General features: G+C 38.2%; 1 long non-coding RNA gene across 1 annotated transcript in view; it reads left to right on the top strand.

Moving 5' to 3' along the window:
* Positions 1 to 27,982, top strand: part of LOC130154421 (uncharacterized) — a 180,717-nt gene that overhangs the window by 119,847 nt on the left and 32,888 nt on the right. Inside the window, exon 4 of the long non-coding RNA XR_008823736.1 lies at positions 1,046 to 1,117. This is a non-coding gene — a long non-coding RNA (uncharacterized LOC130154421). The remainder of the gene's footprint in view (positions 1 to 1,045; positions 1,118 to 27,982) is intronic.

The raw sequence follows: 27,982 nt of genomic DNA on the forward strand, positions 1-27,982 counted from the left end.
TCTGACCCTACCTCCATTCACATTACTTTTTGGAAAGCTTTTCCTTTCATTAGCAAACAGGTTCAAATTCTAAATTGCCTTCTGGCCCGAACTGATCTACTCCAGCTTCTACAGAGGTAGCTGCTAAAGCATGTATTTTCCACACACACAAGGACTCCAGCTTCAAACACTGTGGGCACTTTTTTTTTTTCCCTCTGTCTTCTGCTGCTCCAACAGTAGACTGTTCCACAGAAATAACTTCGTCCATGTGAATTTCCATGACAACATATTCCTCTTGAGCGCAAACATTTTCCCTGAACTGGAACACGTAAAGGGTATAGAGGGGGTCCCTGAGAAAGGAAGGGTTCTTCTTATAAGGAATAATGAGAAATAACCATTTCATACCATAGAGAATACTATGTAAAAATTAATTTACATTCCTGCTGCACAGTAATGGCCTTATTTCCAGAATCTGTAAGACAGCTGAATAAGTAGCACCAAGCATCAAACCCTATTTTAGGATTTTACAAAATATGCTGGTTTGTGCCAGTGATAGAAAGGACAAGAGGGAAAAAATACCTCCATAAAGCTGTGCTTCCTGGTATATGTAGTATATGTCCAAGAGCTTCCTGGTATATTTAGAAACAAGCAAATGACAGAAAAATATGGTTTGTACATAAGATCCCTTATTAACACTTTGTCTGAGTGCAGAATAAGGAAATATGCAAGATTCTGCAATGAATAAATGAATATTTAACAAATCTGAATGAAGATAAATTGAGGAAATCCTGTTATAAAGACAATCAAATACATCTTTATTCTTTATAACATAGGCAATAGCTCTACATTGCAAATGACAAGGTATGCTTTATGTAGTAGGGTGAATATGTATTGCTAACTATGTGGAATAGTGGAATACAGTTGAATTGAGAAAATATATATTTAAATTTCCATAATGGAAGAAGGCAGCATGTCTGAGGTTACTCACATTTTAGATTATTATTACTGAAGACATTTTTTACATCATTAGTTTTTAATATAGATGCTGTTTGCTTTCACTTTACAGTTTACTCTGGTTTGGAGACTGAAGATACAATGCATGGTTGCATGGAATGCAGGTTCTGTCAGAACTAAGCAAGTATTTTCCTGAATTTTATGCATTATCTAGTAGAAAAACAGTTTTCTACATTTTTTCATTAAACAGCCTATCAGTTCCACACCTTTTCCATGTAAAAAAAAGCAACATAAAAAGGCAACATACTATATTTTTTAATATATCTTTTGGGGCAAATAAATTTTCTTTCTACACTGACATTTATTGGAAATTTGCAACAGAGCGGTAATTGAGTGCATTTCTTCCCCTCTCCTTTACACCCCTATATAGATGAATCCTTTTCTTTTTTTTTTTTTTCCCCAAAAAAGAAAGGAGTGTGTAACGCTGCAGAGGTAGTATTACATAAAATTGTTGTATGAAGTTTGTCCACTAGGTGGTTCTTAAAGACATAGTTGAGAACATTGGTTCAGTTTTTAAGTCTTCATATTTAAGTATATACAAATAAATGCAAATATCTACTTTAATGTCATAATTAGCAGCTATGGATAAAATTATTTTAAATATTTTGCTCCATCTTCCCATATTTAATATGTATTTTTCAAAGATAAATAATCTGAAGAATATTTCGTATAAGATTCTACTACATATGTAAGCCCCCAGACTTCTTAAAAAGCAAGTCATTCAAGTGATTTCAGCAGGGTTACTCACAGAAGCCAATCCTATGTATGTGAAGAAAACCTCATTTGCAGCTCACATACTCCATTTATACTCCAGGGATGCCAAACACTTGGACGTAATGCATTTCATTGGTGTTAATAGTGATGTCAAAAGTAAAACAACACAAAAAAAGCAAAAAACATTAGCATAGCTGTAAACAACAATACATAGCACTGACAGGAAAATATTTGGATTCCAAGCACAATGCTCATTTTACTTTGAGGCAGGTTGAGATTAAATCTGGGAATCTATCTAAATCTTCCTATAGAAGGTAGAGCACCATAAAAATTCAGCTGCTTTGGAGCCACTGTGAGGTGTTTGCAGCAAGCGAGTTCTCTGGACAACTAGATCATGCAGAGCCACTTCTGTTTGTTATTCCCAAACCTGAAAGAAGCATCGTCATTACAGATGGCACATGCAGCTGAAGAAAATTCCATTCCATGAATGTTGTGGGACAGAAGACATTCTAACAACATCCACTATCAAAAACTTGAGATGTATCAACAGCAATAATTTTTTTTTCTCACGCTCTGAGCTTTAAGGATGACAAAATTAAAAGAAAAAAATACAGCAATTTACACCCACTGAACAGGCAATGATTGTGAGAACCAGGTAGAAATATTGATGTCTGTTTCTCACATATGTCAAATGATCTTGGCATTAAAACTTTCTCATTATGCAGTAGACACATTTTGCAAGAGTTTAAATTTAAGGAATTAAACTTTTCAAACATTCTAAAAATTATATTCTATGATAAAAAGGGAAACTATGAGTCCATGAAATAGATCTGCAGCCATTATGGACCTTTTTTTATTACGTTGCTGTAGTTTTTTAGTCCAGTAATGGTAAATTTCTAAATACATTGTACTAATTTCCATATTCATTTTCAACTTAGTTCTCATTTCAAGTGTGTGAAGTACGATTCCATTAGTCTTCATTGATTCATAGAAAATGTAGCATGAACTGTGTCTTTTTATTAATGAAAGGAAAAACAAGAATGAAGTTATAGAATGTAATGAGGTTTAGAAATGAGTTTGCTTCATCTTACAGCAGATCTGCTGCAAATTATTACAAGATTGGCAATTCTAAGCTGTGTATTGCTTGTAATACCAACCATGCTTAATGAAAAAATGATGTAATCAAAAACTGCAGAAAGACAGGAGACTCAGTATTCCTCTCTTTCCTTATGAGCAGGGCTTCTTGCTATAAACTAGTGAATTTACTTAGGTATTAAAAAAAAAACCAACAGGTTATCACTATAGCAGAGAAATGGATATATTATTCAGAGAGTAAGAGGAGGGGGTTCCTTCTTGTTGCTTCTTCTGGTATCAGCAGAGTTTGAAAGTTCAACCTAGTTACAGTATTTTCCCAAAATGCTTCACAAACTGAAAGAGAAATCACTGCTTGCTCTAGTGAGTGACCTTTTGATAGCCCGAATCAGCTGTTTGATAGGCCATAGAAATTTAATACAAATATTTTAGAGACCAAGCATGCTATGTGATCCTGTGGGTAAAGTTTAGGTTGGAAGAATTATTTAAATTGGCATGGAGTCAAGACTAAAAACTTCACAGAATTAGAGACAATATTAATTTTCCATCTTTGTATTTTGTGACAAATGGCTGTGTAAAGGAAAACATGTAAGAACGGGGCAAAAAATTGGAAAGGCAAATCCAACAAAATCAGTTTCCGTTTTTGGTATCCTGGTAAAACATGCAATCTTAGAAGTGTCGTAGTAAAGAGAAAAAAAGCCACAAGCCACAGGAAAAATACATAAAAATGCTTTCCCCTTTTTTCCTGCTAATAGTGACAATACTTCCTATTTGTTCAAATCTTTATGTAGCACAAACAAATATGGCCTTTAATGCAACAGTCTTTTCACATTAAGCTTCTGAACAGGGAATTATCCTCCTACTCTAGCTTCTAATTTCCTCTTCCTGTCCCATATATAAAACAGCTGGGTGCGGTTGTCTGATGAGACCAGCTGCCTTGGTCTCCCAAGCTATTTTACCCCTTCCTGCCTGTTGTATAAGCTCTGCTCTGTTCAGGGAAAAAGGAGGGAGGTGAGTAACTTTTGGTCTGGGTTTTTTTCATGGCTGTTTTAATCTCAGTGGTTTTAAGCCTCTTACAAGTCAAATGAGCGCTGTATTTGTTCCATCAGAAAAATTAAAAAGAAAGTACAGTAAGGAAAGAGCAGCAACTCAAGAGATGCTTAGAGAGAAGCCCTAGAGCTGAAGCTAGAAGAAAGATCTTTGTGACTTGCTTTGGTTTAGAGTGAGGCAAAGCTACTTCAGTTAAATGAAAGAAGGATTTTCAGCCAAGCTGCAAAAGGATGAGGGCTATGGGGAGTTTTAGCTGTGAAAATTAGACCTGGTCTGAATGTGAAGACTAGAGGGGTCAAGGGAAAAGAGGATCTTCTCAAATTCGTAACACAAAGAAGCTTGTAATCATGTTGGGTAGATTACTGTGATTGAAATTGAGATGGTGGGAAGTGCTTAAAATAGAGGAAGAAGGAAGTGTATACTAAAGTTATGCTGGACTCTAGGTAGTGGCCACATACCTGTTAGGTTTCAGTGCTGCTAGTAAAGATTCCTGTCATGAACGTGGGGAGTCAACAAACAAGTCTTTAGTCTTGAAAAGAGGCTGAAATACATTAAAGGACATAATTTAGATGTGGCATAGAGTCCCGTAGAAAACTGGAAGAAAGAATGGGAGAGTCTTTCTAAAGGATCTGTCAAAGAAATATGGCAATTAGGATATGATGATGTCAATGAAATTAGGGGTGTGAGGAGGTAAATATTTGCTTGAACATATGCACTAGCAAGTGTTGAAAATAATATGTAGAGGGAATGAAAAAGGAGTAAGTGGCTGTGAGATCTGTCTAGACAACAATCACTTGAAACTCTAATGACAGCATCTTTATTGAAATTTGAGGAGGAAAGCCATGCTAGAGAGGATCTTGGGTGGACATGGTGTGAAAAATTCCGTGTAATGGTATTGACAACACAGAATGAGCTTAGAGATGAAAGAAGTCAATTGTGTTTCTGTATGGTTGGGGGGGGGGGGGGCGGGTTGTGTGATTTAGGAGGAAGAGATTGTTCTATATTTCCATTTTTAGATAAAAAGAGTAAAAAAAGAATGCAGCCAGAGCCTGAGGGGGAAGTTCAGGAGGTGATCATGGGCTGGCTGGTGGAAAACAGATGAGAAACTCCTGCATCTGCAGTAGATACTACATGGAAGAGAATTGGGAATAACCAGTGAAGGTAAAGGTAAACTGATAAGACAGTCATGCCCTCTCAAGCTTCTTTTGAGAGACTGTCACAGTCTCATGCTGTGAAAAGGGAAGTAGAGGAAGGCAAAGATCTGAATTGAGATCACTAGAAGTTGCAGTCAAGACTTGTGCTGGGAGATGTGTTCTGTTGGGGTGAGACCAAGAGGGAAGAATAGATCTCTGGTGGGGAAAGTCATTCTGGTCATAGGCTTCTGCCAGAGACATTCTTGAGCACAAGAGCAGGGTGGAGGAGGCAGATGTTTGAGGGACTTGGCAAAGTGGACAAAAATGTTGAGGCACAGAAGAGTAAGGAAAGGGTGAAGGAGGGAGCAGTATGCAGTGAGAATCAACAGCAATGGAGAGGGGTGCTTGAGAGCAGATGCAGACTTGTCCGCCCTTTGCTGATCCTAGGCAGGCCTTGCCCTTGAGAAATGTGAATTAGTAAATAATAAGAAGAACGCATCCAAATATAACAAAGCAACCTAGTGGTATCTGTCTGGAAAAATAATCAGAATCAGAAGGGTAATTTTATAACTGTCAGTGCAACACATTACATCCGCAGTGAAGAGCCATGTTAGGGTGTGTGGGGAGAGAAGGAATCCAGAGAACGCTGTTTCATTCCTGCACTTCCCAGCAGACTCCCATTGCCTGTGGCTGCAAATGGGGCAGAGAGGAAGAAGCCCTGGCAACTGCAGGCACTGCAGAAGGTAGAACAGAATGGTCACTTCAAAAACATTTTTGAAAAGGCTCACAAAAGAGCATGCAGTTTTCCTTGGGGAAAATAGTTATTCTTGCACCTCAGTAAAGCATTCAACTGAGACAGGGTGCCCTAGATGTGGAGGAAGATAAACACACAGAATTGCAGCTGATTTGTTTATCTCTACAAAATTAGGGGGAAAAAACCGTCCTCCAATGACATCATACAACTGTTCTTCACATTTTTTTCCTGTGTTTCACAACATGATGGTATTTCTTAGCAGCATGTTTCCCATCAAACACGGATTCCCATTTTATGAACTCTCCCTCATTTTAGTAAGAAAAACATGATTTGGAAAGAGTTTTTAGCAGAAAGCTAGCTCTGTCAAACACATCTGTAAACATTCAGCTCTGCTTCACACAAGAGAATTGCATCTGTGAATGCTGCATCTAGGAGTCAAATGCAGAGATGGGGCAGGATATTCTCAGCACCTATTTATAGAAAAAATGTATAAAATACTGTAAACTCTACCACATGTGACCAAAGCCACATGACCCAAATACTAAACTATTCACATGAGCCCATGCAAGCAGCAGAAGCAAAACAAACAGCTTAAAAAACAACATAATTGAACATGAAAGCACCATCAGGAAACATGACAATGAGTCCTGTGTCATTTCATGTTTCATGCAATGCAAATGTGGCACCTTATCCCTTAGGTTGCTAGACATTAATCAAATGTACCACAACACTGGAAAGGATAATGCTATCGAAGGAGAGAAGCCTTTTATATATTCACTTTGTATTCTTTAAGAACTGCAGACCCAAGTAATGAATGGCATCTTAGACCATTTTTCACGTGAGGAGCCAGTGTGTCATATAAGATTTCTTATTCCATACCACACTGTCCTTCCATGTTACACTGCTTGTTTTTCAGTACCAGGATATCTTTTATTACATGGCTTTTTTTTAAGATTACTTTTGGGCAAAAGAATGGCTTTGCTGAGCTGCACTGCTGTTAGCATTTTCTATTACAGAAGCAGCTCTAACAGCTATGTAAGCATTGTAAATCCCCTTTCCTTTCCTTCTGACTTTGCCCCGTGCTTTCCCTAGAAGTGTGACACTTCCTGACAGCTTATAGTGGAGCTGGGAAAGAGCCCTGGTTTTACTGCTTGAGAGCACTGCCAAGGGATTCAACCAAGTGTCAAAGTCATATTGAACAGGAAACTGTCTGTTGTACTGACCTGTTCTAGTGGCTGTGATTTGTAAAGAACATAGGTAGGGCAAATGCAAAGTATTTCATTAAGATTCTCATTCTCAAATGCTTAAGCTGTGATGAAGCGTGTCCTTGCAGGTTCCTTTTCCCTCCTGACCATGCCCCTCTCCAGTTTCTCTGCTCTCCTTCCTCAGTCCCCACCCTCCTCCTTTTTTTAAGACAGCCAGTTTTAAGGCTGGAAACTTACCAATGCCTATGTGATGACATCTCTGCTATCAAAGTTTTGGATTAAGCACTATGTAGTCCATGATCCGGGTTTCACATTTCCATATTGAGATCAGTCGTACGATGCCATTACAAAGCATGATGGAACAGTTGGTGGAGGACTTGGGCCATCATAGCCTTGCCTGACCTGGGGATTGCAGACACAGAGAAGAAATGCTGAAGCTTGTCTCTTGCTTTGGCCTGGTGAGCTTAAGCACAGGCTTGTCCAGTCCGTTTGTATGCTAGGCAAGTTAGGATGACAGCATGGGTTCAGACTTCAAACACAGCCGAGACTGGGGTACCTGTGGGTCCTCCCTGCTTACATGTTTTTTGCATGGTATGGCTTCTTCAGTGGGGAACTCCCCCAAAAGAGATATATGGCCTTACATTTAGCGGAGTGGCAGGGAAGCCTGCGGAGTCTGCTAAAACATTTGTGGGAGTCTGGAAGCACTTTAGAGGCTGATAGATAAGAAGTTAGAAACATCTGAAGTTTTGAGGAGGAAAACAAGATTTATGGTGACTATGAAGAGCAGGAAATCGAAACTGTTAAGAAATCAGCTTCAGGTCATCATAAAGTTCTGATCCCTAGTTTCACATTAAGGAACAGAATACTACTAGAAAATCCTGCCTATGGTAATAAATAAAATTAATAATTAGCTACTATATACTGCTTTTCATCTATAGATCACAGTGATAAGAAGAACATAGTGAAAGTCTGATTTATTGCAGCTAAATAGTTGACTGTTAAACATTTCTTTTTGTGGGACTGTAAATTCTACCTGTTGACATAAGCTCAATCTTAGCTGCTTTCTGGACTGGATTGCTTTATCGTTTGGAATTAACTCCTTGCAGACATTTTCAAGAGTTATTGTTTCTTGCAAGTGTATTATGAGAAGGAGAAATCCCAAAGGACAGAAAGAGAAATAAATTGGCAAAAGACTTTGGCATTAATTGTAACCATGGCCACGTTTATTGTTAAACAAATCAATTAGGACCATATTTTGTGAGTCTTAATTGAGGAAAATGCCATTTTTTAACTATAAAACTTGGTCCTAGAATATGTAATCTTTTAATCACATCATTTGTCTACCACTATAGGAAACATTTTCTTTAGTAGACTAAAAATGTAAGATCATGTTGCAAGGTGTATTTACTGTACATCTTTCTAATATAAGTAATGAAACTCTGAAGTGCTTGTTGAAATAAAGTGCTAGTGAGAATTTTTGTATTGCTTGGAGGTTTTGGAATTCACCCTATACTTAAGCACAGATTTTAACTCTGAAAAATTACTGATCCTTTGTTTTTGTTGTCCCAACTGAAGACCTTTCAACTGAGCTTGCAATTAAGAGCAACTTTGAAAAATAAGTTCTTTACAGTTCTCCAAAATTGGTTGCACAAATTATTGGTCAGTGTTGCAACATACACTTATATATTGTATACTTTAATACCTAATGCATGTGTTCAAGTTACTACAAAGAATTACTGCAAGCATGAAGAAGACTAGGAAAATGTCTTTATTATGTTTTGAGTGAAATCCGAAAGATATCATTTGGTGTAGGTTGGTTTGAACAATTTATAGGGATGTGTGTCCCTAAATGTGGCTGGAAGCTACACTTGGAAGTTGGCCAGAACCCACATGCTTAGACATATCTGATGGCTCAGTGTGATCACAGAAAACAGACTGGTGACCCTTAGCTGTTGAATCTTTTATTTAGAGAATTGTGGAAAAAAGGAGGCAGATGGAAGCATGGGTTGAAATCTTTGATTTATCCAAGTCATTTTTGCCAGACTTCTTTTTCAAGTCTGATGAGAGTCATATGAAGAAGTGTATGTCCTTTTCAAGTTACATATGACATGGATACTGACTGGTGACAATGCTTATGTTTATTGTGGCCTTGAACCAAAGCCAACCAGATGTTTTTGCAAAGTTTGGATACAAATGTAAACTTTGAACCCCTGAGTCATCATTAGTGTGGTAAAGGTGTGTTAACATACTGTAAAAATCAAGGAATTTCCCCTGCCACTCAGTGAGACCATACTGGCAAGTAAAATGGTTGGGCTAATAAGGACAGCAACAAACACATGCTTTTTCTTTTTGAAGAAGAATAATCTGGAAGGGGTGAGGGTGGTAGGGATCTCACAGGGAAGCAGAAGGTCTATTGCTAGCACAAAAGGAGAAGGACTGCATGAGGAGGTGCTGCTTTGGTGATCTTTTTTTGTGAGGAGGAGAAGGAGAACTTCTAAAAATAGTAAAATTTGATCGTCCAGTACTGGCTTTTGTTACCATCACCCACATGAGTTCTGCTTTCAAGATTTATTATATCACTCTTAAATCTCTTGGAGTCATTACAATCTTGCCTTTCATCTAGTCTGTATATAAATAATTGATCATTATAAGGATTGAAAACTGTGGAAATGAAGACAGCTTAACACAGATATTCTTTATGACATCAATTACAGGGGGAATCATTTGATGAGAACAGAGAATATTTCAAATGGTACAATAATGCTAGCTCCTAAAATTACTTTGTATTTGAAATGAAATGTGTACACTGATTGGTTCTGTTGCCAGTTTATGGAGAAAGTATATTATGTTTCAACGAAAAAGATGGTTAATTATCTGCATGCAGGGCTTGCTTCACTCCTCCCCTACTTCTCTTTTACACTAGTGTAACTGTTGAAGTCAGCTGTGTACAAATGCTGTAATGCAGTGGTGAATCAGGCCTATATTTTTTAAGTAATTTATTGCAAGCATTTGCAGTACTGAGAGAGGAAACATTCAGGCGTGTTTGCTGCTGAGATTTAAACTCCCTGAGCGTGCATTCTGTTGGCAGCAGTCATGTGCACTGGGCCAGGGGTGTCATAGGGTTAAACACTGAGTACTACAACAGTAGCTAAGCACATTTATTGTATTAAAACCTGGTAACATGCTAAAATACTGTATACTGTAAACAGCATCATTAAGTGTGTTGAAAGGAAGTCAAAGTTCAAGTGATTTTTTTTATTTTTTTTAATACTTGATGTGGTGTTGACTGGTGAATTTATATTATTTGGCTTGACTGGAGAGGACACTTCCTATCCCTTTTGTTAACTGTCACACTGGTATTTTGTGTTGTTCCACTGTTCATCTGTGTGCAGGCAATAGGTGGTTTGGACCAATATTCAAACTAAAGGGAAATGTATCAGTATTCATGCTGTTCTAGGAAGTGTGCAGTGGTGTCTGGAGGGCTTGTTTTCTCCTGTGCCTCTAGCTGATAGGAGCACACCAAACATGTGCAGAGCAATAATTCCATCTTACTTGATCTATCTGTGGAAAGAATGTCATGCCAAAAACCCTCACTGTACATTAATCTTAAGTCTGATGTGTTAAGAATTTGGTTTTATACAAGCCACTTCTAGAGCTAGATAACATCAAACAGAAATGGTTCATGTAATTGTTTTATGGTGGACAGTCTCAGGAAATGATAGGAAATGAGTTGCAAAAGCAGAGTTAAATGGTGAGCTTGTGTTCCTGTGCATTTGTAGTGATGAAGAAAGTCCCAGTTAGCGTGAGTGAGAAAGGCAGTATTAGCTCTGGGGGTGTTTCATGTATTTTTCAAGAAAAGCATCTCTAGTTTGAATTAAGACATATATCTGTTCCATTGCTATCTAATGTAAACTCTTTTTGTGACAGGATTGGTGTGGTTAAATGTTTTAACTGCAAAGTTTGGGGAACTGGAATGAAAGATACTTCAAAAACCCTTTTGTTCCTGGTGATAGCTAAACAGTAGCATTTATCTTGCTGAGAATCCAATTCAGCAATATACTGAAGTGTGCTTTGAAATCAGAAGGTTTTCAAACTGAAATATTCCAGTACCAATTTTCCACAGATGATGTGTGAATAATTCATGTGCACTGTGATGGCTGTTCTTTCTTTCCTTTGACTCTGAACCAAATTATCACAATAGGTCCTAATTGTTACTTTTCTTACTGTTGTTAATTACTTTTAGGGCAGACCCCAGTAGCCCATGTTACTTATGCCATCCACGTACTGGGATCAGTAGGTACAAAACAGTTGGTTTGCAGGCAGAGCTATGCAGGGGTATGCAAACAGTGCTTGGTTGCCTTTGGATGTGTTAGTCTGTGTAAGGAGTTTGAAGGAGATGCTTGATTTCTAGTGTGAAATATTTTGGCTTGATATAATGTTATGATATTGTCTTAGCTAGATGAAGTATTTGTCTTCTTTCTGTTGCCCAAGCAAGCTGACACCAGACAATTTCATCAAACCTCTGCTTCTAGACAAGGTTTTGAAAGGCCATGAAATACATTGCCTTTCCCAATTTAAAGTGATGCTTGTCTGGCCAGAGAAGAATGTATTAATATCACTGAGAGGCAGGAACAATGGCCCACCACTAAATGTGAGTAGGTTCAGCATAGACAACTCCAGTGCTTACTATGCATTTAGTTCCTTTATGAAATATTATTTATTCCGGGTTGGTTTTTAGAATTCTTCTTTCTCTACTTTCTTTCATAGTTTAGTGGTGGTCACATCTAGCAACAGCTGGAAGAACATACTTATTGCTCATTGACCCTGTCAATTATGCTTGTGTGAAATCTCATACCCTAATGAATATCATTAGACCATTGTTGCAGAAGCTTTTGTGACCTTGTTATAGATATATCATTGTAGGTGAAAAGAAAACAAAAACAAAAACAAAAAAAACCCCAGCAGTAACAGCAAACTCTGGATACAGCTAAGCATAGCAAATGAACTGACATATTTTCAAGATACTAATTAGAAGGAGGGCTGGGCATCTGTGGCATTAAAAAGACAGAAGGCAAAGGACTTTTATAGTACAAAGATGTTCATATATAGGTTGCTTGAAACAGCTGGAAAGAAAATTGTGCTACTATTGTACAGTAGCAGCCATTTTGAATATCACTTACTTGCACATTTTCCAAGCTAGACTTGCACAAATCACGGTCTGAATAAATTTCCAAATTTTTGTACCAATCAGTTGCATTTAGGTGGTTCTTAATTGTAATTTTACATAAAGAAAGTTAAATGCATATGATTAATTATAGGGTTTCATTTCCAAGAGTTTGTGATTGCTTTAAGTTAGTGGGAACCACAAAGTGTAATACAATCTTGTTGATTTAGACAGTAGTTTATTTTCTGTATTTCTTCATTTGAGAGACACTCAGGTATGAAGAACAGATGTGCAGATGTTAGCCTGGTTTGTAGTGTGCCCAGAGGGAGAAGTGTAGGTCAGGGATGATTTTTAAAACAGATTTCTTTTTAAGGTGTGGGATGTAGTACCTTTAAGGGTTATCTTTCTGAAACTTCTAGATGACATTTCTAAATCGCTGCTGAGAAAACAAGCCTTTCCATCTTCATAATATCAAAAGGAAGCTGTGCCTAAGAAGTAAATGTAAGATCTATTCCCACTGCTGACAGATGTAATTTTTGTTTGCTATTTTGGAAAATGTTCAAATTGCAAATTGTAGCAGTGTCCTCTGGGAAAATGAATATAACACTTTTAAAGTTGTGTCATCACAGTTACTGACTTCTGCAGCTCAAGGTGTAAAGTTAAAGGTGAAGAAGCTGTAGTATGTTCAAATGGTTATGAATAGTTGTGGACATTCATATTCTAAGGACGTACACAAGAAATCTGAAGGGAGGAAGAAGAGTTTGTCTATGCAATTCAAGGACAGGTTACATCTGGTGACACGAAGCACTGAACTTTCTCAGCCATTCACTTAAGCAGCTAAATCTAATTGTAATAATGCAGCTTTTTAATGTCTTTTCAAAGTTTCTAACTCTGGATCTGTATGCACTTTAGAAAACATATTTTATCAATTGCTGTGGTGCATGAGAGCCCAAATCACAGGCTCTAGTTAGATGTCCACTACATTAGGTTCTGTGCAGATGGGACAAAACCAGAGCAGTCATAGCCAGGACTGCATGTTAGTGCAATGCAGCTACAGCTCTGCAGTCTGGGACCACATGCAGTCCTGGGTAGAGCTAGCTGAAGATCTATCACTCATTGAAAATTTGCCCCATCTTAAACTAATTATTAGCTGACACTCACAAGACGGGTTTCGTGTCATCAGCTTCGGCTGCCTGAAGTTTATTGTCTGGAATGTGTTCTGAAATGGAAGGATGAACTAGGGGCACCCTGGCAGTGCCTTGATCTCTCCATTAGTGCTAAAGGGAAGATGGGCAGCCAGCTCAGATGGGACTCCTGTAACTGTTAGAAATTAGGTGAGTCTCACCCTGCCTTGGTAAAAGGGGGCCAGACTCTGGCTATTTCATGCTCACCTTCCCCTCCCCTCCCCCCCCCCCCAAGTGTCCAGCTTGTTTCAGACCTTTCCTACCTTTAAGGACTTTCCTCGCTCAATACTGTAGTGATTACTTGGCTGGCTTACTGTGCAGCTTCCAGCCTCCTGAAACCGGTGGGTTTTCAGGCAGCAAAGTATCTTCTAGCAAGTAACTGCACTGGTCAATATTTTCCTCGCCAGCAATTCCCCAGCTTCTCCTTTTCTCTGCAGGAGAATGGCCTGAAGCCACTAATTTCCATGTGGTGTGACTGTATTGGTTACATAGGTGGTTCTTTGCTACAGCCTCTGTATTTTATCTCCCTTATCTGTATTTTAAAAAAATAAAAAGGCGGGGGATGCACACAATCACGAGTATAGCCCACTTCACAAGGATGTTTTAGGCTAAAACTATTAATGTTTGTAAGGCACTTGGAAAGCCTGTATAAAGTTTGGCACTATTGTAATGTTCATTGAGAGCTTCTGAAGTTGAACAATTTAATTCTGTCAATAGCTTTTGCATTTAAAAAGATATGACCTGTCACTAAATTCTTGTATGAAGTTAATTCAACAAAATATTTAAAAGTTTGATTGAACTCCTAGACCTATTGTATTGGGCTAATAAGAACTCTTTCTTCAGCCAGCTTTTACAGCCCGGATTGTCTAGATAGCCATGCAAAAATGTAACTAATACTCCTGTAAAGAGGAAAGCTGAAGTACCTCCATGCCAGAACTTTTGGAATTGCTCCACTTGCTTCAGTTCCTTTCCCATTAAAATCATTGGAAAAACATGTTCTTGACTTTAGGGGAGCAAGGTTAAACTAGCACAGAATGTTTTGAAAATTCCAAACTAGTAATTTAATCTTCAAATTTAACCATAATGGCTCTTGCAATTTTTTTTCCAAAGCAGCACTCAAAACAAACGATGTGTTAGTCCCTAATAAATGGTCCTTAGTAAAAGCATGTATTATGCTTCCTTTGAAAAGTCATTTATTTCTTACTGTGAGTTTCTGATTCAGCTGTCTCCCCAGCATGCTGCTTTAACATTTTCTCCCTTCAAGTTTGTATATTCTGCAACTTGCTGTGTTTCTGTACAGCAACACGTGTGCATCTGTGCATAACAACACAAGATAACCTCAGACTGATTAGCATGGTTGTCTTCAGATTGAAAAATACTTTCTATAGGTTCATTTCTTAGAATCAGCTTCATGATTTCTTGCTTATTAAATCATATAGTGTTTATGAAATAAGACTCCCAGGCTGTCAGTCAGAACTCTAAAGCCTTTCACAGACTGTAAATTCACATTCCAATAGTTATAAATAGAAAACACTATTGCAATGGTTGTAAAACTCTCTCTCTGATGATTGTACGTTGTACTGCACCAACAAATCAGAAAAAGAGATGGTTGGGATACTGTTGTCAACATCTTTTTGCACAGAATTTCCATCAAGCCAATAAGTGAGCTTGTGCTGATGATTTGTAGTATCTGTTATCACCTTTTCGTCAAACTCTGAGGAGAAAGGAAATACAGGATATTCCAAATGGGAGTCTGGTACATGTGCGCTGAGGAATCTGTTTGTGTTTCCTCTGATTGTTAGTGAAGGATAGTGAGGGTGCTGCTGCTTGTTGCATTACTTTTTGTGCTAATGACCCTATCCAAGTGACTTCTGTTAATGTGCTGTAATTTACAATTCTTTTGGGATAAAGTGTTCATCTTTTCAGTAGTTCTTACTGTGGTTGTATGCTTTGCAACACTGTAGACCAGAAGCTGCAGAAATTACTCTGCAGAAGAGTAAATTTCTTCCTTTTAACTGTGATCCCATGTTCCCCAGCATTTCCTTTACATTTTTTACTACTCTTAGAATAGGTCTCACTAGGATACTTACTGCTGCAATGTCCTGGTTAATCAATACTGATATCATATTCTGAACATGTTTCCCAATTAAGTTTCTAGCCCCTTTATTAAAAAACCAAGTATTTGATATCAAGAATTAAATCTGCAATATGCCAAGATTTTTTTTCTCTGTAACTGCTGCTATGGAATGATATATATCACTTTTGGTTTTGGATATTCACTCATGAATCATTCAGATTTCTGTCATACGTTCAGCCACAGAAGAGTATCTGTACCCAAGTTGCAGAAGCAATGGCTATCTATTGGAAACTGTAAGAATGACACAGCTTGTTATGGGATGAGCTGTTTAGCTGAGAAATTAAAAAGGCCACATAACACAAGCCAATATGCAGAAGCTGGGCAAAAGTTTGTAAGAACATGCCTGATTGCATGAAACCAATGAGGGCTCTAGCCTGCTTCTGTCTCCAGCAGAGGCAGCAGGAGAGACTGTTTAAGGATAGTATGTAAACTTGGCCACTTCCATCGTCTGTTCTGGTACTCTATCAGCATCACAGTTGGTGCCTTAGGGATGTTAGATGCTGTGTACCTGCATAGTCTTTTTAGTGTTCATGGGCCCATTTCCCATGAATTTGTCTCATTCGCACTTGAAACTGTTGATACTGTCCACCTCAGCAGCCTCCTGTAGCAGCAAGTTCCAGAGGTTTACTGCTCACTATGGAAAGTAGTTTCATCTGAATTAAATCACTTCTGTTAGTTTCATAGAGTCCCCTACTACTTTTTCTAGTATTACAGGATTTTATTCTGTTTGATCCTGCTTTCATTCAGCTATCCACTTTTTTTGATACTGCAAACTGTGATCATATTTCCTTTTTAACTTTCCCATCTCAATGGAAGGGTCCTAGACCATGTAGTGTAGGAGACCCTACATAGGTGAGATAGCTGCTCTGTCCCCTTGATGCTTTTAATTTAAAAATTAAATTAATTTCTTTATTTTGTAATGAAAATACAGAAGATTTAACTTCATAGAAAATAAAAAATCCTCTTAGCTATGTTCTACAACAAGTATGTCAAACATGATAATCTTCTGAAGGACCTCAGCAGTAAAGGTGGAAACAAGCAGTTCATTGAGCATCTGTGGTGGTATTATCATCCTTTTTGTGCCTTTGTCATCAACTGGTCCCACTAATCACAAGATAGCTTCCTGGGTTTGATGTGCTCAAAGAATGTTTTACCATCAGTTTGGGCATCATTTGCAAGTCACTCTTCAAAATCTTTTTTTAGCCCTCTTTATTTTCTTTTTACATTTGAGCTCTTTATTTTATGGGATTTTTCTGTCCTCACTTCAGAAAGCTTTCTGGTTTGGGTTTTTGTTTTGCCTTGTTTTTTTTAAAGCTGATCCTCTGCCTTTGAAAGTTTCCTTTGCTTTCTTATTGAGCCATCCATGCAGAGGGTGTTTGGACTGCTTTGTTTTCTTCTTTGTCTTCATCACACACATTACCAAAACATCTAGTATAGCATATTTTATGGCTATCAGGCTTTCTGTAGACTTCTTGGCTTTTGGACTAACCCTTTCAGAGTTTTTGGAGGAGAGAGGAGGTGGTTTTACCTCTTCTATAATTGCTAATGCTTTTAACATTTTTCTTGAAATTGAATAGCTATGAACTAGATTTATTTAGCCTTCTTTTTCTAGTCGTAAGCCGTGGCGCATGATGATCACTAATGCAGAACACCTCTCCCATTATAGCTGTTGTCCTGTGCACCAGCTGAGACCAACTCCAATATGTTTCTTTTAAGTAGCAAGCATTTGTGTGTCCAAAAAATTAGATTTCTATATCTTAATGAGGCATTAACTCAGTCTGGTGAAGCTAATTGTAGTCTCTTTGAATTTGTACCTGACCTAAATTTGCAGCTTCTCAAATTTCATGAAGCTTTTCCTGAGCCAGTGGTTCTGGTATTGCTGTAATCAGAGTGTTGGTGGCACAGCTATGCTATTATTTTTAACATCCATGCTTTTCACCCACAAGTATTCCATTGTACTTCTTTTTTCCCCATAATATTTTTATGCTGTGCCACTGTATAATGCCCTTCACATACAGTGCCTCTCCCTGACCTGTGTGTCCTATTCTATCATTCCTATCAAGTAGGTAATACCACATCACATTAGCTATCCTTCTTCCCCTCACACTCCCAGAAGCCTATTGTATCAGGACTGTCATTTGATGCCAAGCATTTCAGCTCCCCCTCTAACTTTTTAGGCTTCTAGCATTAATGTAGAAGTACTTCGAAGTATTTGCCTTACACCATCGCTTGTTGTTGCCTGTGCAATTCAGCTGGCATGGTAGGCAGTCTAATTTACCCTTCCCTATTCGCTCAGAATATGCTGCTACTTTCCTCCTGACTTTCAGAAATGCATTGCACTTCAGTTACAACTACTTCATAGGTTGTCTCAGTCTGAACTGAGTGCTTCTGCCCCTATTGGCTTGTTCCCTGTTTCTAGGTTTGGTGCTTCTCAATGACTGTTTTAGTTTTCCATAGCTATGTGCTGGTTTTTACAATGAATAGGCAGCCCATGTGTCCTGCACAGGTTTCTCCTGTTCCAAAGAGCTCCCTGGTTCCAGTGTAGCTAAATTCGCACTGCCTTACAGCACCATCTCCTCCATGCCGTGGCAGTCTGGTTCTCTTGTCTTTTGGGCCTTGTATGTGGCTTTTTAGAGGATACTACTGTGGAAGTCCTGCCCAGCTCCTTTTCAGCAGTCTGATTTTTAACCTTCACAACAACCCATTTATATCACAGTACAAAGTGGACAGTGACTATAGGCTTTTCCCCTGCAACCTGGGTATTCTGTGAAAATTCCTACCTTTTCATCTGACAGACATTAGCATGGTGTCTTCTTGGACATCAGAAACCCAGGTATCTGTGCCTGAAAAAATAAGTCTCCTAGTTCTAGTTAACTCTTCCTATCTCTGACAGTTCCCTTCCAGTACAGAGGCATCTTGAGCATGAGAGGACACAGTGACAAAGACTTAACACTGTGCATTAAGAAGACAACACTGAATCCTTGTATCAGTTTCATGATTAAAATGAAGATCAATTTTACGGTCATTAATTTCATAAGCATCCTGTGTAAGCATCTCAGTTCAATTAATATTGCAACACCACCAGGTAGTAATACTAGTTTATGTTTGCACCTACAAGAGAGGCTCATGCCCAGCTTGCCAGGCATTAGCCTTGGGCAATACCTTCCAATTAACCCAGACTTCTGGCTGACCGTGTTGCTAAAGAGTCCCTGATGCAGGGACATTAAGTTAGTTACTAGCCATCCGGTCCTGACTGGTGCAAGCAGCACCAATAGCAGGCTTGAAGGAAAGACATACTCAAGGGATCTCTGCAGGAAAGCAGGGATTCACCACTGTCCAAGGATACTGAGGAGGGAAGTGTTTTTAAAAAGATTTTTTCAAAGAACAAGAAAAAAGGGAAACTGTCCTTGTTTTCAGTATGGAAAGGAGCATTTTTGGTAAAGTTTTGGCAAGTCTTTTCAAGGCAGATGAAAAAAGTAAAGTAATAAAGTTGGACATACTGCTTTGAGAGAATTCATTTGGAACGAAAATGTCTTTTCATTGTAAACAGGAATTTTTTTTATGTACTTTGAAAACTTACGTCATTAGCCATATGGAAGCAGAAAACACAAAACCTCTGAAGAGATGTAAAAGCAATGCAAATGTTTCAGCTTTTCATTAGAGAGGAGAGTGTCCACAGACAAATGGGCTTTCAAGAACATAAACACCTTTGGTGCTTCAGTAAACCAACCCAAGTTTTGCCTGACAGCTGAAAGATATTCCCTGTGGGTCCTTTATGCTCCTGTCTGCAGAGTTGATTGAGTAAATATGCAGCAACGAGAAACATTCTTACACCCTGTGTCTGGCATTTGCTGGCTGATACTTTTAACTTAAGGCAGATACAGTTTGATAACCTTGCTTGCACAGCTCAGCAGTATTCATCAAATACGGAAATGACTTTGATAAATACACCTTGCTGCATCTTCAGTTTTTAGCAGCAGTCATGTGACATTTTAAGTTTGAATAACTCAACTGTGGACTTCTAGAAGGATGTTTAATCAGCACTGGGGCTCTAGTTAAGAAGCCTGATCCTGGAGACAGAGTTGAAACACTTTAACTGTAAAGTCTGTCTGAAGAACCTATGAGGGTTCTTTAGGTAAGGTGGCAGGAGGTTAGAATTAAAGAAACTTTTCTGCTTTGAAAGCCTAAACAGGTATACTTTTTTTAAGCCTAAACAGGTATACTTTTCATGGATCTACAACAAGCCATGTGAGTAGTTTTCCTGACTGAGGGCCAACAGGCTGGTGGACAGCTTAGTGGGTGGCAGGGGTAGAGAAACAGTCTTCAGGCTCAACAGACAGACCAAACAGGACCTTTCATTTTCCCCTCCTGCAGACTGTTTGATCATGTTTTGAGTGTGACATCATAGAGATTTCTCTATGACAAAAGTGGGTCTCTTAACTTGTCTCTGCTTTCTCTAACCAAATGAAACTGTGCAGACCTTTATATCACTGTTCAAGCACTGAAGGGTATTTTCTAGGTCTGCCTCTGTCCTCATTTTAGCCCCAGCTGTTTTTAGCTGATATGTTAGTAGTGTTACTAGATCCGTGAACATAGTGATTACACTTTTTTAAAAGCAAAAATTCAAACTACCCAATAATGTGTGTATGTTTTTTAATAATTTCACATAGCTGGAGCTGTGTTTGCCACAGGGATGTTTTGTGATCATGTTTGGGGGAAGAAATGGACAATGATGCCAGAAACTGAAGGGAAAACTGATTGTAATATCACAAGCTGTAAAGAATTTAGGTTTTGAACAGCTCTATAGTAACGCATTACACATTTCCTGTGTGGGTTGATGTTTGTGCTAAAACCTTTCACTTTCTGTGAATATTTTCATGGATTTACAGCAATTACTCAAGTATTTACAAGGAACAAAATGTGACCCCCATTAATCACAACTAATCAAATTCAGCATGTTCAGTCATAAAATTTTCAGTCACTGTTTTCACTACTTTCATCTTTATTCATATTTTCCAAGTTAGTCATGATTCATAAATTAATATTTACGGCTACCACGTGCTGGTAGCTGAGAACTTCTTTTTTCAATAGATATATATTTTAACTGGTATGTAGCCTGGAGTGATGACCTACTCTAAGCTAAAATTGCTGTCTTTCTGGGAAATTAATGTTCATGCAAATTTCAAGACTGACAGCTCCTGGAGATAACAGTCCTTTATCTATAGAAGAGGGAAGAAAATTAGGGCAGAGGGAGTTTGTGCTGTGTCTTGTGAGTGTACCTCCGCTCTGCTTTGCAGGGTTCAGGGAAATGCACAGCCTTCCAGTTACTTGAACTTAAGTCACCTCAAACTGCTGCCATGTAGCAGGTAGCGTGGTACCGGTTCTTAACTTTTTGAAGTCATTTGGTAAAGGACAACTCAATAATCACTTCAGATGCTTTTGTCTACAGCAATTTTTAAGATATAGTAGGAACTTTAAATGCAGCTAGTGAATTTGTCACTACTGGCTGGTGGCTGGCTCAGCTGTTGGTTTGAGACCTGCATGGCGCTAAATAACAGAAACATGCTGTGCTGTCATGTGTACTTGAAGAAAGGCCATTAAGAGCTGAAATGTCAATGGTGACCCCATGCACCTGTAATAAATGTAAGCTTTGTAATTAGTAGCAAGCTGTCTCAGAGGGCTACAGGTATACTAAGATTAATTTTCACTATGGTGTGCCCAAAGTTCTTGTATAACATAAGGCAACCAGTTAACATTGTCAGGGGAGACTATCAAGTTACAGCACGTCTGGCTTGATGACAGAGCTAGACTCTAAGATCCTTGTGCCAGCAACTGTCTGTCTATACATTTTTCTGGAGCCTACCACACCCCACAAATGCAGAACAGAATACCACACTTTGTTGTGTCTTTGTCTGTTTGTTCTCTGCTTCATTATGCATCAAACTTACCCTGTAAATATTGGTTACTATAGTAAAATAGCACCAAATTACCTCTGTGTGTGTGTGTGTGTGTGTATGTATAATTTACTCATAAGTGCTATAGGTGCCAGAAGCGTAGTCAGTGAACACCAGCCTGCAAAAAATTCACATGTTGAGGAATTCTTCTGCCTATCTGTTTCGGACTTTCCTACTGCTTGTGAAAGGCAGGTGGCTCTGGGTTCATATGAAGAAGCCTCAGATGAGGGTAACTGACACTGAAGCACACCTTAGGCAAAAAGGCATTTCAAAAAGCAACATAAAGCACGTCTACACTGGAATTTGTAGTTGAAAGGAAAAGCTATTATGATTTGGGTTGAAAAGTGGCCTATGGCTTTAGGCATTAGTGATTTTTGATAAATAACCTGGTCTTCCCTCTACCTGGTGTGGGAGGTGATTGGTTTCCATTGTAAACCTGGATTGTAGACAATTTGCTTTATGGTATTTGTAGCAAAGGTAGGGTAGCTTAATGCAACAGAGAAAAGAGGGAGCTTATGAAAATGTCTTCCTTGTGTTTATTTGTAGAAATAATCTGAAATAACTATAGCACTTCAAAATTGAAACTTTTAATACATTTATTAACATACAGGATCCTTTTTCTCCTATTTTATGAAGTAGTTGTGTTTTCATTGAATACATATTAACATGATTTTTGGCATATTATAGATGTGACATTGCTATTGCATATGAACTGTTTTGGTCAAGAGCCATGTTAACTGCCCCATCAATTACACTTCTAAATGCCTGTCAAATTAAAAAAATGCACCTCTGGGCCCCTTAAGGTTTTTCCTTCTTTGAGTCAAAGATTTTTTTTTTTTGTTTTCACGTACTACTTTTGGTCTCCTTATTCTGGAAATTTTCTTGCTTGGGTTTCATTTTTTGGGGGGTTGAGTTTTTGGTTTTGTAATGAGAGAAATATCTTTGTGTTGGAAGCAAAGGGAGCATTGTGAAATCCAAAACTCCTTGGGATACTGAAAGAGTCAGGGCACTTAGAATTTCTTGTGGATGGGTTACTATTGTGAAGGCAGCATTTAATGTGTTAGGTAGAGTAGCAAAATGGCAAGGGTAATTGCTATTATATCTTATTCTGTATGTTAAAAAAATGCTTACCATACTGTGCAGTATATCTGTTAGCAAATGTTGCCATTTAAGCCATGGCCAGATATATATTTGCATATCGTTTCCTCTTAGTGTATTTTTGTGCAGAACAACTTCTGAGAGCCTAAGACAAAATATCTATGCCACTTCAGAATACACAGGTACTTAATTCTGTATGTTCAGTAGACCAAACATTATTGAAATGAATGTGGTGGAACACAGCTGGAGTTAAATGAACTATTGTTCTCACAGGGTAGGCTAGATTAAAAACCACAAAAAAGAAAAAAGTTTAAAATCCTATCTTTTTTAATGGCTCCAGCTACAAGCCTATCTCAAGACAAGCAGCTGGTAAACATATGACATTTCCAGCACACACCCCACCCTAGATCTCACAAAAATGAATTTCACATTCATCCAGCCATGTCTTTCTAAGAGTGCCTGCTGGCATATCACTCCTGAAGGAAGTGGTCCATCTGGGAGGGTTGTCGGGGGCTGGCAAGGCACCAGTCCTAGCGCACAGTGACTGGGAGCAAGGCCCCCCCAGGGAAAGCTCAAAGCCTGTCCCCAGCCTCTAATGGACAGGTGTGCAAACAGGAACCTGGTGAGGGTTCTCTGCAGTATTGCTAAATGTTTTCTCCCTCCCAGATAAGCTACTGGTCGATGGGAAGAGCTTCCTTTTCTACTTATACTTACACTTATCTACTTACACTGCAGTACCCTGTAATTTTGATACTGCAGGACTCCACGACTGTATGAGAACCTCATGTAGTCCTGAGAGGCTCTGTGTAACATTATTTGGCTTACACATATTTTATTATGTTTGGCTGTTAGGGAGAGTCAGATGAAAATTATTTCCAGATTACAGTAAAGGAACTTCAAATATAATAAGTTTTGTTAGATCATTGACCATATTAAAATAAAATTTTAAAAGGCTATACATCAATGTTTAGAGGAAAGTGTTTAAAAAAGAAAAAAGTGCATAGCATTATTGGCCTAAAGATACTGCTGAACCTTGGGAAAAGATTTGTGCCACGTTTCTTATGACACTAACATCACGGAGGATATAAACCAGTCATTGGCGAGCTCTCAAGAAACACATCACTGTAATTCATTATAACAATACCACTGTGATATTTGTTCATAATATTTATGAAAGCTAGGCTATGAAAACAGTATGCACTGACTGTCAGTGGTGATGTATCATTCTTTAAAAGAGAATATACATGACAAAATGTTTTAAATGAACTCTAAAAATATACTGGCAAGTTAAAACAATTTGGCTGGTCTTGCACTTCATGCCAGGAGGGGCTTCCCAGGATATGCTTCTGGATGACCTTTTTGAGGACATATATCAAATAGTCATGTATTTATTATGGTCCCAGTCAGTCTTCAATAGGAATGATGAATGTTGTATAGTGTACGTAGTCATTACAGCTCTGGGTAATACTCTGCTCAGTTTCCAGTTGCTGTCTTTTCTATGGAAAACAGAGCCGTCTGTGTCATGTCAGCCCAATAAACCCAACTTTTACCCACAAAGTATTCCCAGTGGTATAAAGCTTTATCTGACCTGGCAGTGGGGTACAGATGCCAGGAGCCCTGGAAGGAGGCTTCTGCTCTGCTTCCCCAGTTGTGTCTGTGCCCAGCAGAGTCCAGGGGAGCAGTCTGGCTCCTGTGAGTCAGGAGGCTTTGTAAGCCCTCACAGCTTCCAGTAGCATGCTGGGATTCACTGCAGTTCTGACGTCAGTGTAAATCTGAATTTCTGAGCACTGAATAAAGCAGCACACTTCTTCTAAAGCCGAATGGTCCTGATGACATGCAATTTTTCCATCTTTCCCATCAGCACTATGGGGAACATAAGTAGCATTAATGTTCTGACATTTGCTGCAACTAGGCATGGCCTCAGGCCTGGTGAGAGGAGGTCACCAGTCCTGGATAAGCTCAAGCACAAGAGCAGGCAGCATCTTGAAGGTGCTGAGGTTGGGCTGAGGCTGAGTGTTAGTGGCAGGTAGAGCACAGGTTAGTTTCCCACTTCAAAAAGAGCTGAGGAATTTTGCAGTGGTTTTGTACTAGGAAGTGAAGTAGAAACCCCAGCCTCTGTCTTTTCCCTGTCTCTCCAGGAAACCCTCCTACTCTGTGCACTCTAGTTCATTTCTCCCCAATCGTTTCATTACTTCCTCGCAGGGGTGAGGAGGGAGAGCTCAAAAGCAAAAAGGGAAGGCAATTGCCTATTGCCACCATGCACAAAGGCTCCAAACAGAATTCAAGCTTGTGTCTGGCAAAAAAGTGGACAAAACTATAATGACTTTTTAAGCTCAGTTTCCTGGATTCACTACCCTTTGTATGAATGCTTAGATTTGAGAACAATAAATACCATCACTGCAGGAAGCCCCAGATTTGAATTGTGTGCATGCACAGCTATTTATGAATCATCCATTTTTACTTAGCCACTTTCATCTAAGGTAGTTGGCTCAGTTTAATAATGAAATAGCCGCTCCACAAGTCTTCTGCTAGATCAGATCAGCTTATTGTTCTCAAAAAAAGGAATCTCAATGCTAGTTTTCTGAAAGACTTTTTTAAAGAGAAATTATTTAGAAAAAATAAGATAGATGCCACACTTAATGTGCCTATAGTCAGGGGCTACAGGTTAAAAACATAAGAATGGAAAGAGGAAAAAGAATTGTCAAACTGAGATGAAATAAAAAAACAGTAGGAAAAGCAACTAAGAGACAATTGATAACAGGAAGGGAAAGATTAAAACTGGAGCAGAGATGCTTGTGTAATGCTTTGTGCTAAAGATTATATTCTGTGTTGTACCTTTAGCTTCTTCTCTATCATTCTCCTGCTCTCCATCTCCCCTTATTTATGCCTATAATTTTTGTATTATTTATATGTTACCCATTTCATTTCATGGGCTTTGTGGCTCTGAAAGTGTAATAATCATCTCACGTTTATGCATTTCTTTAAATTGACGTAGCTCATTGGCATGAAAATTTCCTATTCTCTTTCCCTATTGAGTGCATTGTTTATCTGGAAACAATACTAGGTATTAAGAATCAATGTTCAGGTACGTGCATTCTAATCATATTAAGGATGACTGATTCATGCTGAGTTTGCACCTATGCCAAAGGTTACATCAGTGAATGTACCTGATAATTTAGACATGTAATTTCAAGCAGAAATAACTGTCCATATATATAATGAAGTTTCACCTGCAACATTAGAATCAAGGCCAAGGTGAAGCTGGCCAGGAGCCAAAGCTGTACCCTTCCTATTTTATTGGTCTGGAGGAAATCCAAATCAGGAAAGTAAGAAACTCAAAACTCTATTAGCAGTAAGGAACTTTTAGCAAGTCTTTCTGGTTGAAATTGTCAGTGTCCTTGAAAGAAAAATTAAAAAAGGAAACCAATACACATTTGGTAGCAATTTTGTTCCCATTTGAGCTTTAATCAAGACTTAGTAATCAGTATATCAACATTAGTGATTACTTCAGTTGGAATAATTAATAAAAAATAGGATGTTTAGAGTCAAGTGTAGAAAGTCAAAGAAGGTTTTAAAAGCAGGTTGTAGATTAAAAAGAAAAGACTGAATATTTTCATCCGGCCTAAATAATGGTTGTTTAATATTTGCATACAAGTAAGGTGAAAATTCACATATTGGATGGTTTGTAGATAGAGAATATGCAAAGTAACAAATAAAAAACTGAATATATTTCTCAAGCACACTATAAACACCCTCCAGATGACCTTAAGAGATTGTCCATGCTCTTGAACAAAAGTACAAAAGACCAGCCAAGAAGATTTCAGTATCATCCAGTCTGAATTTTAACTGCAGTCTCAGTTTTAAGCTCTAGACCAATCCTAATCTATTCCTAGGCATTGTTGTCTCAGTCCATTTCTAATATTGATCTCTGTGATATAAGCATTTTATTATTTTGCAAAACAGAGGTACAAGAATATTTTTATACAAGTATTTTATAAATAGCTGGGGCTGTGAAAAGTGCCTGCATGTCAGCTGTGTTCAGTGGAGGAAAAACTATGGATGTTGCTATTTATTCTGAGTGTCAACAAACATTTGGAATAATAAATACTTGTTAAAAGAACAAAAAGGGGTGGAGGCATGCAGGATTTTACTGTCAAACAGCATATATAGATCTGATCCACTAGAACATCTAGTCATGCAGAAATAACAACTTTCTTAGGGAGTGTGTTATAAGCCATAGTATTCTAGAAGTCTTTTGACCTGCAAGAATTGATAACTTAATCTTCTATTTCCAAGTCAGAGGCAAGATTACTTTTGAATGGGGAGAGTTGTGTTACTTCTGAGCTTCATGTTTTCAAACAACTTCTCTTCCAATGACGTTGACCAGTAATGAACTGCATAGATGGACAAAAAGCAGGTTCTGTGTGGTTCTTCATCTCCATCCATGCTCTTTATGAAGGCTCCTTCCTTTCTTTCCTAATCTCTACAATAATTTATAAGTTTCTTCTTTAAACATTCTACTTTCTTAAATGGCAAATTATATTTCTATGGCCTCTTCTGTATTAAGTGCAAAGAACAGAAAGAATTGTTTTCCAGCCAAATGAGAGTGCTTTATCTCAAGCTGAATTCTAATAAATGCCTACAGTTTATAATTGATATTTCCAAGATGGTCTCAAGGAATTTAAAACAATCTAGAATTTAATAGCAATCAACAGAATCGAGACAAAGTGAAACTATTACACTGAACTTATCGAAAAGCAGGGTTTAAATTGATGCTGCATATTATTCATTTTGACAGCTGCAAATTCACAGTAAAGATAGCAGAGACCAAAAGACAGCAACTAGAAGAGGAAATGCTAATTTATTACTTACAGAAAAACAACTCTGAAGCTAAGCTGTTCAGTTAAAGTTATGAAACACTTTGCATTTCCAAGATACTTCTGGTCTACAGAAGCCCCAAAGCACTTTGTGAATTATAAGTACAGCCTTAATTTCATATCATACTAACTGATAGGCAGGCGTCTCCAGAGTGGAAATGCAGCAGACATCATTCATAGCAATCCTACACAAAGAAAAAAACAAACAAATTTTTTTTTAGTAAAATAGCATGGAAAGGTTACATTGCTAAAGCATGTGTCCTCATTGTGCTGTGCTGCTTGTGTTAGAAGAATGGGGAATGAAGAAATCCAAAATCCATTCCTAACTGCACTACCGCTTGGTGTATGATTTGAGACAAGTCACCTGATTTCTCATGCTTCACTATATAAAGGGAGTAATTCTGTGGTGGTGTGCTGATAGCAGAAGAACGATGTAGTGAATTCCTTCGTGTAATAATTGTATCTCAGCATTTGGGAAGGCTGAATAATACAGGTCTAAGAATGCTCTGTAAAATTATTTGAAGTTGTTCAGGTGGAAAAAACGTGTAATCTCTGTAAATAAGAATTACTATGCAATTTGGGAATTTATAAGCAGGTGGATGTTAGGTTGATGTTTTGCTGTGCAAT

Source organism: Falco biarmicus, chromosome 8 (genome assembly GCF_023638135.1).
Source record: "Falco biarmicus isolate bFalBia1 chromosome 8, bFalBia1.pri, whole genome shotgun sequence".
In the NCBI taxonomy this organism is placed as follows: Eukaryota; Metazoa; Chordata; class Aves; order Falconiformes; family Falconidae; genus Falco; species Falco biarmicus.